Genomic DNA, 12,159 nt, shown 5'->3' with positions numbered 1-12,159 from the left:
CCGCGGCGGGGGCTCCGTGGGCGGCCGGGGAGGGCAGGACCCGCCGCGCTGCCTTTGGGGAAGGGAGCCGCCTCGGTCTCCCTCCTTCAGGCCCCTCGTGACCAGGCTTAGCGTGGGAGAGGCAAAAAAGCAAGAAGGATCACTGAAGAACTGGTTCGTTTGGGGGTTGGAAAGAGAGAGATGGGTTCCGCCTCCCCGGGTGACTGAGGGCTCTTCGAGGTGTCTGAGCACTTCATCATCTGTGTCCTTCCACCACCTTCCGCCCCCACGGTGCCCAGATGTCGTGCCCGGCATCCGAAGGGGCACTGGGTCAATTTTGAATTCCTGCTAAACGAAGAAAATCTCCCTTCCTAAGTTCCTTTCACAGACACACATAACACACACATAAACACACACACGCATACACGCATGCCCATCGTTCAAGCTAGAAGTCACTTAATGCACCTTCCGTGAGCACCGCTTTTGAGTACGGAGCGGTATTGTCCCCTTGCGGGTTGTACTTTGCTGGGGGAGTGGGTGGACACCGAGTCAAGCAGAACCCAGGTCTTGCCCTCAAGGAGCTCAGCCTGCGGGACGCTGGACCATCACAACGCAGGTGCTCGTGTGGGAGCCTGGCGGAGCGCGCTGGCAGAGCACTCGGAGGGGGCCCTTGATCATCTTAGTGATGACCCAGCTGGGTCTCGGAGATGGAGTAGAGATTCGTCAGAGGCGAAAAGAGGGATAGGCTGTGTCAGCAGGGGAAGTGCTTCTAGCATGTTCTCTGGGCCCAAGAAAACAGCAGTTCGGTGCTAGCGAGAGCTACAGTGGAGCTTAAGGAGCTGTATGCAAGGGGTTGGGATTGAGGATCAGCTAGAAAATTACCTAGACGTTTGGCTTTAAAGTGAGACTGAGGCCAGGGCAGCCTTCCCATCCATTGAAGCAGGTAGAAGCTATTTCTGGAAATAGTTCTGTACCACCTGTGGTTATTTTAAAGGAAAACTACAGGTAGGATATCTCAGGAGACTCAAGGAAGAGTTGAAAACCCTCCCAGCCTCAGGAAGGGCAGGGATGGGGGGGGCGGTTTAAGGACTGACCACTGCGGGAAAGTCTGGGGACCTTCTCTCCAGATTATTGCAATTAATCAGAATCAAAGCTGCCAAACTTAATGTCCCATGGTTCAAAGTTCTAGATTCCTAGAAGAAAGAATCTTATCAGTCCAGCTGGGGCCGTGGTACCTGCTGTGGCCAGGGGAGGGGGTGCCACGTAATACAGACATGTCAGCACACCCCTCCATTATTGAGAGAAGTCCTCAGAGAAGGGGAAATCATGACCCGAACAGCCACTCTAAAGATTATCTACTACGTTCCACCCCTGAGCTGCTCCTTGCACACAAATTCACACATGTAAACACACACACGTGCACGCACACACACACACACACCCTTCTTTCCATTCATCCAAAGTGTCCTCACCAAACAAGTTCCAATAGTCCATGTTCAGCCACCTCCAGACTCAATGTCATGATCAAGATCTAAGTCCGAGATCTTAGAGGCGATGTTCATGTCTCCTCAAGTTCAACATTGACCCCACCTTTACCAACTGGACTAAGCGGTAAATTTAACCATCAACAACATGTCCTTTGAACTCTTGCTACTCAAAGTGTGACCTCGGCTTGTTAGAAATGCAGAATCTCAGGCCCAAGAATCTCGGCAGATTAACAAACTCAACAGGTGATTTGAATGCACAGTAACGTTTAAGAAGCACTGCTAATATTGGGGGAAAGGAAAGATATGAGAAATTTTTTTTTTATTGTGATTATTCCTATTTAAAAGGAAAGAAGGGGAGGAGTTCATGATTTCATCTTGAGCAACTCCAGTAGCCAGCAAGGAAACACAGGTAGAGGCTGCGGTCTTTATTTCTGCAACTTGTTCACAAACTCCTAAAACATGTGTATGACATCCTCTAACTCTTTATTCCATGTTCCACTCACCTCCTCCTGCGACTCATTTGGTCAGGCTTCTTTGCTTGGTGCACTAACGCGAGTCTCCATCCCCGAGGGCCTGTAGCATTGGGGATCCCGGCTGTAAAGCGTCATAGCAGGTGTCCATCTATATTTACCACTAGGCACGATGATGTAGGAGGTACTCCATGGGGACCCTGGGTTCCACCCATACCCCTCGTGTGTGTGTGTGTGTGTGTGTGTGTGTGTGTGTGTGTGTGTGTGTGTGATGAAGACCCCCAAATGGCCAGGTAGCAATCTGTGCCTCCTGGTTGAAATATTCCTCTGTTTAGTTCTAAAACCATCAGACAATCAAAACTTAACAGGAAGCAGACAGCAGACACTCTGATGATGGTGAGAGTCACCATCGTCACCTCCTCCCCTAGTCCTGAGACCCTTGGAAGAAACATACCATCACGGGTTTCCAGTTCAGAGCACGTGTTCTCTGGTCCGGCTAACAGGCTGCACCCTCTCTGCTCCGCCGCCCTGCTGCCCTTCCTTTGAGTGCCTTCGGGCCCAGTGCTGATGGGGTTTGGCCAGGTGTTTTCGAAGACAGCCGCCAGCATTGTGAGCAGACTGGAGCTTGGAGGAGGAGGACGGGAGTGAGGGCAGCAGAACAGGCGGCAAGCATAGACTGGTTCTGGTCCAGCCGCCAGGCTGTGTTCCCTCAGCGCAGTGCCAAATTCCCACTCTGGCCTCAGTTTCCCCCTGGGTCCCAGTGGGGATAATAACATGGCTCCTCCTCCCAGGGGGGCTGTTCAGATTAACTAATTAATGAGTGTGACATCGTCTGCTTCCACAAAGGGGCTGATTAAATGCTGAGTGCTGTTATTAGAGCGATGGAGGGTGTGTGACAGGCAGAGTTGACTAGAGACAGATCTGCTCCCCTCGCCTCCTCCCCACCCCCTTTCTCCGTCTGCCCCACGCTCTGCAAGCTGAACATCTTGCAAGACAAAACCAAGACGATTTTTGGCACTCCCAAAACAGTGTATAACTTTTGCGCATTTCCCCTGTACTGGAATGTGAGTCACGGCTGAGCGGCATAGCGTAATGTGTCTTCGACAGCTGGCACAGCTGTGCCCTGCCCCAGACTCTAGGCTCCCAGCAGCTGCACAGTGGAGTGGCTCGGCTGGTGACTTCATCAGGGTAGAGCTGCCTACAGACGACAACTGCAGAATCCCTGAGCTGGACATCAGCCCCCTGACTGCACTGCCCCGTGGTCCTGGGGACTGAGTGACCGCCGTCCCTCACAGCCTGAGGGAGGGAGAGCCATCACGGCACACTGGCTTCGGGCTGGAGGGAATTCAAAGCATGCAGGGTTTTAAAGTATAAAGTGTCTATTCATAGCCCTAGGCGATCCAATGACTATATTTTAGCTTGGATGCAGGGTATAGGATAACTGGATGAAATCACAGCTCTGGGGCATGGCGACTCTGGCCTAGCTATAGTCCAGAGAGGCCCCTGCATGAAATAGTGAATGTGACTTTCCCAGCAGCCAGTGTGAGATCATTGCCCATAACCAGATTCTGGGTCCCCCATCTCTGACGGTTGTAGGGTGCTGGCTCCCACCCCAAGTCTCGGTATTTGTGATGGGGTGACTGAGAAGGAATCACCCGGTCCGCCACCAGGTAAATAAGTCTACATCTGACATCCACGGGGAATGTTGTTTACCCAAGCAGCACAAACTCAGCCTGACTGGGGAGATGAGAGAGAAGCTCTGGAGGCTGAGCTGTCAGACTCCCACGGGGAGAGAAATTAGCCAGTTTCTGAGGTCTAGGAAATGCATGTGAATGGGATCTGGGGCACCTGGAGCCAGCTCTGGATCCTCCGAGGCATCTCCTGGCAGGATTTCAGCCCTTCTCAGGCCTTCTTGTTCCTCCTGCTGTGAGACGCAGGGATGGGTCACAGGCGCAAACAGCCTGAAGTGGGGTCTGGACCACAGGGCCGTGTTGGCAGCTCAGGGATTAGAGATCAGCCACCATGGGGCTGTGCTGAGGTCCCAGGCAAGAGGCGGGCTGTTCCCTCCCACCAGAGGGGAACCTACAGGCTCATTCATACCTTTTACTTGAATAAGCACAGTTCACAGTCTCAACAAATCTGTGTGACGGGGCGGTAGTGGCGGAGATGCCGGAAGAGGGGCCGGTGATGGGGGGGAGGGGAAGAGGACTTTCCCCAAGGCGAAGCTCTGGGAGGTTTCTCCATTCTCATCTCATCTTCCGTCCACTTGGGCGTCACCAGCACCTTCACTGTCATGCCCAGAGGATTGTGGGAATCTTCGCGTCGCGTTAAACCAGCCCATTTGGGAGCATCTGCTCCCTGATGGGCATTGTAGTAACTAGTTTTTCTCCTCGGGGCACCGGGGAGCTGCAGAAGTGTAAATACAGTTGTCTCAGGGGAAAGCTTGCGTGGTTACTGACTAGTGCGATTCATCTGGACTTTCTGGACACCAATAACATGAGTAGAGAGTCTGTCTTTTTGATGGTGTTCATCCATCCACCCATCCCCCAGCCACTCATTCATTCTCCCACCTGCCTCTTCACCCACCCATTCATTCACCCCTCCCCTGCCTCAGTTCATCCACTCACCCATCCTTCTACCCAGTGAGGAGAGAAACACACACTCTGAGGATCACCAGGGCCTAGGGGTGCCCTCAGCCTCAGTCTCAGCTCACCAGCATCCCCAGGGCAAGAAGGCTTGAAGATCCTTCATGCTGATCAAACACAGGAGCGAAATGCTGATCGCTTAGAGAGAGAGGCCCGATCCTCCTTCACAGACGGCTCGATGCCTTTCCAGGGACCTGTGAGTCATGCTCACTGCCCTGGAAACAGTCAGCCCGGCCCCTGAGGTGGGAGGGATGTGCTAATGTCTTGTGAGGAGACCGAGGCTCGGGGAGGGGCAGTGAGTTGCCCACATTAGAATCAGAGCTGGGACCTAGAACTGGGTCTATGGACTCTCAGCTCAGTGGTGGGTTGGGGTCGGGTTGCCCGATTTAGCAAACAAACCAAAAAACCAGGCTGCCCAGTGACATTTAAAATTCAAATGTAACTGGGCGTCCTATATTTTATCAGGCAGTCCTAGGTGCGGGTGATTAATCCTTGATTAATCCTCGCTTCACTACCAAGCAGGGCTTTCTGAGGACCCAAATTCCCGTGCTGTCCAGAACACAGCCTGTTTGTCCCTTAGGCAGAGCTGGCCACCCTCTGACCTACTTGGCCTCCATGAATCACCCTCCTCGCCTCTGAGCAGACCCAGCCTTCTGACAGGTCACCGGTTCTCAACTTACTCTGCCCAGGCTGCACCCCAAGCCAATTGTGGCCGAATCTCTGGGCCTTAGAGTTGTTAACGTTCTTCCTGCATGCAGCCGAAGTTGAGATCCACAGTGCTGGCCGGACCCACGTCTCCGCTGCTCACGTCGAATTAGTTCTGCCTTTGCTTCCTGAAAGAGTCTTGGGAACCTCAAGGCCTCAGCTGCTCCGCTTCTGCAAACCACCCTGTTGCAGGCCCTCAGCCCTAGGCTCTCCTTAGTGCTTTCTGGTTGACTGAGGAGTTTTGGATTCAGAGAATGACAGTTTCTGTTTATCCCAGGCCCATCAGGGACACAGGGGTGGGAGCCCCCTGCTGGCATCCTTGTGTCCCCGATGTACTGACTGGAGCACTTGGGGGAGCCCCTTGGGGTTCCATGGTCAAGGCCAGGCAGAAAGCAGGTTGTTCTTTGAGCTGATTCTTTGTTCTTTGAGCCCAGTCCTCCAGGAGGAGTTGGATCTCTGTAGCCTCCTATCCCTCTCCCCGACAACACACAGTGTGTCTGTGACTGCTCATCAGTGCCTGTCCTCCCCCTAGACTCAATGGAGGATGGCGAGAGACAGGCCTGTCTTCTGTGTCCGCAAAGCTTGGCTGGTGGATGGAGCAGGGGCTCAATTAATATCTGTGTAATCTGTGGGCGAACCTTTAGCAATCATGAACTTCAACCCCGCCCTTGTACAGGGAAGACAACAGAGGCACAGAGAGGGGAAGGGACCTGCCCCAGGTTGCACAGTGGAGGCTGAGTTAGGACTCCAATTCAAGGCTGCGGTTCCCATTCCGTGTCACTAGGCCCCCAGCCCTACTCCCTCCTGCCCCACCCCTCTCAGCCCCGTTCTGAGCCATCAGCTTCTCCTGCATGCAGGATGACCACCCCCGACCCTCCATGCATACACACACACTCTCTCTCTTCCCAAGGCTTCTCCTTCTGGGAAGGGTCGGGGTGACCCTGGCAGTGGGTGGGGAGACAGGCAAAGGTGGGAGGAGAACTATATTTCATGGCAGACCAGCCAGAAGCTTCCTCTGTCAAACAGACTTCTAGGTGACAAACCCCTGTAGGATATGGAAGGAGCTGGAACTTCCATTTCGATAGGTCTTGCTGAGTGGACTTTGCCCTCTCTCTCAGCCTCCTCTTATGTCTGAGATAGAACTGCATGGCCACCAAGCTCCCAGAGCCTGCTTTTCCCCAGGCTAGTCACGAAGCTGGAAGGTCCACAGCAGGATTTGGACCCTCCTTCTCTGGCTGTGAGGCCCTCTTCGAGGCTCCAGTTCCCTGGTCAGGGAAATGGGTCCAATAATATTGCCCTGCTGGGGTGTTGGCAAGGGTTCCAGGCGTGATGCTTGGCCAACGGGCTTTCCCTGAGCCTTTGTCCTGGGGTTTTGGTGATATTCTAAGCTGAACGTGAGCGTAGTTAGCAGGCACTCAGGACTGATCCCTGATTGGACAAACCAATGTCATCCGTCCCCTCCTGAGGTGTGAGTCAGAAGGTGGCCTTTTCGGTAAATGGATGAATGACCATGGCTTCCTAAAGGACTTCAAAGAGACCGAGCGCCTTTCAGAGACTTTCCAGCCTCTTGAGGCCATGTCAGGAGGCGGCGGCAAGCACTGGCACCACGGGGCATGGGAGGCAGGTTTGCGGTGGGTGCCCCTGGGTGAGGAGACTCCAGAGGGGACAGAACCAGGCAGGCTGCAGTGGGCGGGGCCAACCCAGGGTTGGCCTCGGAGCTCAGACACCCTTTTCTTAACGGTTTAGAAGAAAAAATTTTTTGTAGTAAAATATACATAACATAAAATTAACCATTTTCAAGTGTGCAGTTCAGAGGCATTAAGTACTTTCACATCGTTGGACAACCACTTCCAGAACTTTTTCATCATCCCATCCTGAAACTACCCATGAAATAAGAACTCACCGCTCCACCCTTTCCCTAATCCCTCAAAACCACCACTTGACTTTCTGTCTCTCTGAATTTGACTAGTCTAGGTACCTCATATGAATGGGGAAGGGCTTGAGAACAGGCTTCCCTAAGAGGTACCACTTGGACGTGTGAATTATTTGGAGCTGAAGGCAATCGAGACCCTACGGGCTCACGAGAAGCTTTTACCTCTCCATTAAAGAATTCAAATTTGATGCCTTGCCCATAATAAGAGTTATTACCAGAAATAGCTTTTTATGAGTTATTACCAGAAATAGCTTTCTATCTATGGGACAGGGCAAACTACTAATTACTAAACATCCGCTCTTCTTATCATCCCGCAATGCCCTTCCTCCCCATCCTTGGCTCGTTTTCCCTTTCTGTCCAGGAACCTCTCGTGTTTGTGAGGGTCTCTGACTCTCTCCTGTATGTGGGAGTTTCCATACGTGTGTATGTAATTCAATTTGGTTATTTTCTCTTGTTAATCTGTCTCATGTAGATTTAATTATTAGACCAGCTGGAAGAACCTAGAGGGGTAGAAGAAAAGTTTTTCCTTCCCCGCGGTGGAAGCATACAATACTTGTCCTTTTGTGTCTAGCTCGTTTCACTTGGTATAATGTTCTCAAGGTTCATTCATGTTGTGGTCTGTGTCAGAATTTCCTTTCTTTTAAAGGCTGAATAATATTCCATTGTCTGTAGAACCACATTTCATCCATTAGTGGGCATTTGGGTTGTTTCGGCCTTTGGTAATGACAATGATAATGATCATGATAATAATGATAAAGCTAAGAACATCATACGTGTATAAATATCCAGTCAAATTCCTGCTTTCAATTCTTTTGGGTATATACCCATGTTAAAAGATAAACTGAGACGTATTAAAAGTTGTAAGGGTTTATTTAACCAAAAATCGATTTGATCAGGCAGCATCCTGATAGAAAGGAGCTCTGAGGAACTGTGAAAGACTTTTAAAAGCAGAATGGCACGGGAAGAAGGGAGTTATAGTAAGCAAAGAAGTGGGTTCGTTGTTGCAAAGTTACTTTCCTTTAGGGAATGTCAGGGGTCCATCAGGCAGATGACCTCCCTAGTGCTGATCAGGCTATTCCTGGTTGGTTCAAGATTCCATTTCTGGAAGAGCTGAAAGTATAATTAAGTTAAATCTCAGTTTGATGATGTGGGGCTTAGCATAAGCAATTCCATTTTGGACCTGTTGTCTTGTTTGTAACACCCAGAAGTAGAATTACTGCAGCATACAATAATTTTATGTTTAATTTTTTGAGGAATCTCCATACTGTTTTCCACAGCGCCTGCACATTACATTCCCACCAGAAATGTACCAGGTTCCAATTTCCCCACTTCCATACCAGCACTTGTTATTTGTTGTTGTTTGTTTTTTATAATAATCATCTTGAAAGATGTGAAGTGGTACCCCGCTGTGGTTTTGATTTGGATTTCCCTGGTGATTGGTGATGCTGAGCATCTTTTCATATGCTTATTGGCCATTTTTAAGTAGGTTTCAAAATTTTCTTTATTGAAGTAAAAGTTATATACTAATTCTAAGTGTGTACAGTTTGATTAACTTATAAATCAACTGGGTAACCATCATCCAGATCAACTGGATGAACATTTATAACATTCCGCCATCCTAGAAAAGCTTGGGTGCCCCCTTCCCATGAGGGCTTCTGAAGGAAACCACCTTTCTAACTTGGATTGCCATGGATGATGTTACCTGTCCTAGACCTTCAAATAAACAAAGCCATGGATGTTTATTTTTGTGATTGGCTTCTTTTACTCATTGCTATATCTGTGAGATTCATCCAGCTCATTGCAGGTACAAATAACTTATTCTTTTTCATTGTTGTGTAATATTCCAGAACACGAATATACCACAGTGTATTGGATTAATCATATGACATTGCTAATATGCCAACTTTTTATCTACAAAAAAAGGGCATTTCATAAGGCTCCACCTAATATTTCTCCATTCTATAGTTGATGGATATTTGCTGTTGTGAAGATTTTGGTATATGTCTTGGTGAGCATATGCATGAGTATATTCCGAGGGATAGATTTGCTGGGTCATAGGGTATATGTATGTTGGGTTTGGCCAATTCTTCCAGTTTTGCAAAGTGGTTTTGCCATGTATGAGAGCTCATACATCTACATCCCTGCCGACATTTGGTATGGTCAGTCTTTTCAGTTTTAGCCAGTTTTCCAACCTCCTTTTAAGGAATGTGGCCCCAACTTGTTCTCATCCCCATCCACTGCCTCAGTTGGTTATAGCTGATTGCCCTGGGCTGGCCCCAAGTCTGTAGCCACCTCTGTAAGGGCTGGACAGGAAGATGGTTAACCATCTGTTGGGGGCCGGTCTGAGCCCCAGCCCACGGAGTCATTCCATGGTGAGTGTGCAAAGTGGTGATTCATAAGCAACATATATTTGATTATTCAGATGACCAAATATATTTATCATGTATTTGGTCTTCCTCTGTGGTTCCTGGATTACAGCTCCTCCAACCGTTGGAATTTCCTTTGCAAAAGAGCGATGGGAGCATCTTTTGTTATAATATTTAGCCTTTTGTCCTCAGTTCCTGAGCTCGCTCAGGTCCATAAAGGCGAAATACATGTCTTATTATTCATAACAGATGCCTTTCCACCACAACTGGGGTTATGTTAATGAGGTGACTTTGGGAAAGCACCTGAGAATGGAGACTGGTTGCCAGGGGAACCAACCATGAATAGAGGGTTGGAACTTTCAGTCTCGCCCCCCGTTTCCAGGGAGAGGGACTGGAGGTTGAATCAATCACCAACGGCCAACAATTTAATTAATCATATCTAGGTAATGAAGCCTCTATAAAAATCCAAACGGACAGGGTTCAGAGAACGTCCATGTTGGGGAAACAGAATGCTTTCAGGTGTCACCATGCCAGGTCCCTAGTGCCACAAGGACAGAAGCTCCTTTGTTCGAGGCCTCACTCTCCATATCTCTTTATCTGGCTGTTGATTTGTATCCTCTAATAATCTCCTTTGTGATAAACTGGTAATCTAGTGAGGAAACAGATGTTCCTGAGTTCTGTGGGCCACTCTAGCAAATTAAACAAACCCGAAAAGGGGTCGTGGGAACCTCCGATTTATAGCCAGTCTGTCAGAAGCCACAGGTAACAACCTGGACCCGTGATTGGCATCTGGAGTGGAGGGCAGTCTTGTGGGACTGAGCCCTCAACCTGTGGAATCTGATTCTGTCTCCAGGTAGATTGTGTCAGAACGGAGCTGAATTCTCAGACATCCTGCTGGTGTAGGAGAATTGCTCGTTGGTGTGGGGAAGCCCCGCCCATACACACACACACACACACACACACACACACACACACACACAAGATATGCACATTGGAATTAGGTCCAGAAACCCCAAATAGTGTGGCATTAGGCCCACCAAGTCAAGCCTTTCTTCAGGAGATACACCAGTAAAGAGCAGGTGACAGGGACCAGGATTGTTATGGTGACCGTGCATTCCCCCAGTGGGGCCATCTGGGGCCTGGGGGATTGTATGGCTGGTACATCAACTGCCCCTCCTTGTGCTTTTCCTCGTTGCCACCTGTGCCCTCAACCCGGCGTTCTCTGTAGGTCCCCCAAGCATCTTAGCATTTGGCTTCTACGTATGTAATGTTTTACAAGTGTATGTGGATGCCATTGTGATTAATAATATTTAAATTCGCCGAAAGCTTTTCTGAACTCACAGCAGTCTTTCGTGTTTTATTTTCTCAGCCAATGAATACATAAGAATACGGCTCTTAACCAATGGGGTGGGAATAGGTCCAACTGTTGAAATGTAAGAGGTAAAGAAATAAGAGTTCAGATGGGTCCTGAATGTATGCCAATAGGGCCATTTTGGGGTTCCCAAAATGGGGGTGGATAGGATGCTTCAAGTCCTCACCTCCCGGACATCACCCTTCCCTGAGCGATCCAGTTGAAGTGGCTTGAGTCCCTCTCCTCTGTACCAGGGAAGTCTAGCTTCTTGCTGGATGTCCGAGAACCTCTGAAGGATGCTTGCGCTCTCCTGTTACCTTAGTCCGCTTCTCTGCAACCTCGTCCAGTTCCCCCACCTGCTGCTGCTATTTCTCTCCACAGTGCTTCAGCCAGACGCGGGCCTGGCCCTTGCTGATGGGGTGATCAGACGCGACCACAAGAGCTGGAATGTCAGGATTCAAAGCCCAGCTCTGCCATTGACAGACAAGCCAACTTGACCTTGGGCAAGCTACTCTGTCTCTCTGGGTTTTGATTTTCTCATTATAAAATGGAGGCGAGTCTGGCCCCTCCTCTTGGGGCTGGTTGAAGGTCACATGAGCTGAGATGGGTAAAGCACCCAGTGCTGGCAGTTAGGGGGCATGAGCTGTCATTTTGATGTATTACCCCACTGGAAGGTTTGGGGATGGAGGAGGAGATTACAGCCCAGCCTCAGAACAATTTACAGCTGCCCTCACGTCCAGCATTTCTTGCCATCCCCATGACAGGAAATGTCCCACCAGCCAGCTGTCTCCTCTGGGCTGGGGCCTGCAGCCATTTCTTGGGGCTCGGACCCTCCCCCCCTCATTCCACAAACTCCCACCCCCCTCTCAGCCGCCAGGAGAAGATACAAAGTTGATTTTTCAGGGCATCTACATTTTGGCCACAACTGCTGTCACGCAAGAGACTCTAAGACAATGAATGGTCAATGAGGCCAAGACAGTCCCCTTAGGAGTCTCAGAATCCGCAAGGACATTTATTTACTTATTTTTGTCACAGTGGTGTATGTGTGTGTGTGTGTGTGTGTAACTTGTTTATATATAAACACAAAGTAATTTTTGTATGCTTTTAATACACACAAATTTTTCCAGGAATGCGACTATTATGTTCACAAAAAGAGAAGATTGTCCTTTGTTTTGCTTGGAATCTTGCCAAGATGCATTGCCCATTTCACATCACCAGCAACA

At 49.5% G+C, this 12,159-nt stretch overlaps 1 long non-coding RNA gene across 3 annotated transcripts; it reads right to left on the bottom strand.

The window, feature by feature from the left end:
• Window positions 1-1,778: 1,778 nt before the first annotated feature.
• LOC111744965 lies at window positions 1,779-4,757 on the bottom strand. 3 transcript variants are annotated; one of them, XR_002782433.1, is made up of 3 exons: window positions 4,564-4,757; window positions 2,391-4,342; window positions 1,779-2,060 (listed from the first exon to the last, which is right to left on the bottom strand). It is a non-coding gene; the product is annotated as an uncharacterized LOC111744965 (long non-coding RNA). The 3 variants fall into 3 exon arrangements; XR_002782432.1 differs by having other exon boundaries at window positions 1,779-2,560; window positions 4,037-4,342; XR_002782431.1 differs by having other exon boundaries at window positions 1,779-4,342.
• Between the last annotated feature and the right edge of the window lie 7,402 nt (window positions 4,758-12,159).

The sequence above is a fragment of the Pteropus vampyrus genome, unplaced genomic scaffold, assembly GCF_000151845.1.
Source record: "Pteropus vampyrus isolate Shadow unplaced genomic scaffold, Pvam_2.0 Scaffold144, whole genome shotgun sequence".
Taxonomy (NCBI): Eukaryota; Metazoa; Chordata; class Mammalia; order Chiroptera; family Pteropodidae; genus Pteropus; species Pteropus vampyrus.
The sequence above is the reverse complement of the archived record's forward strand: the minus strand, read 5'-3'. Positions and strand labels throughout refer to the sequence as shown.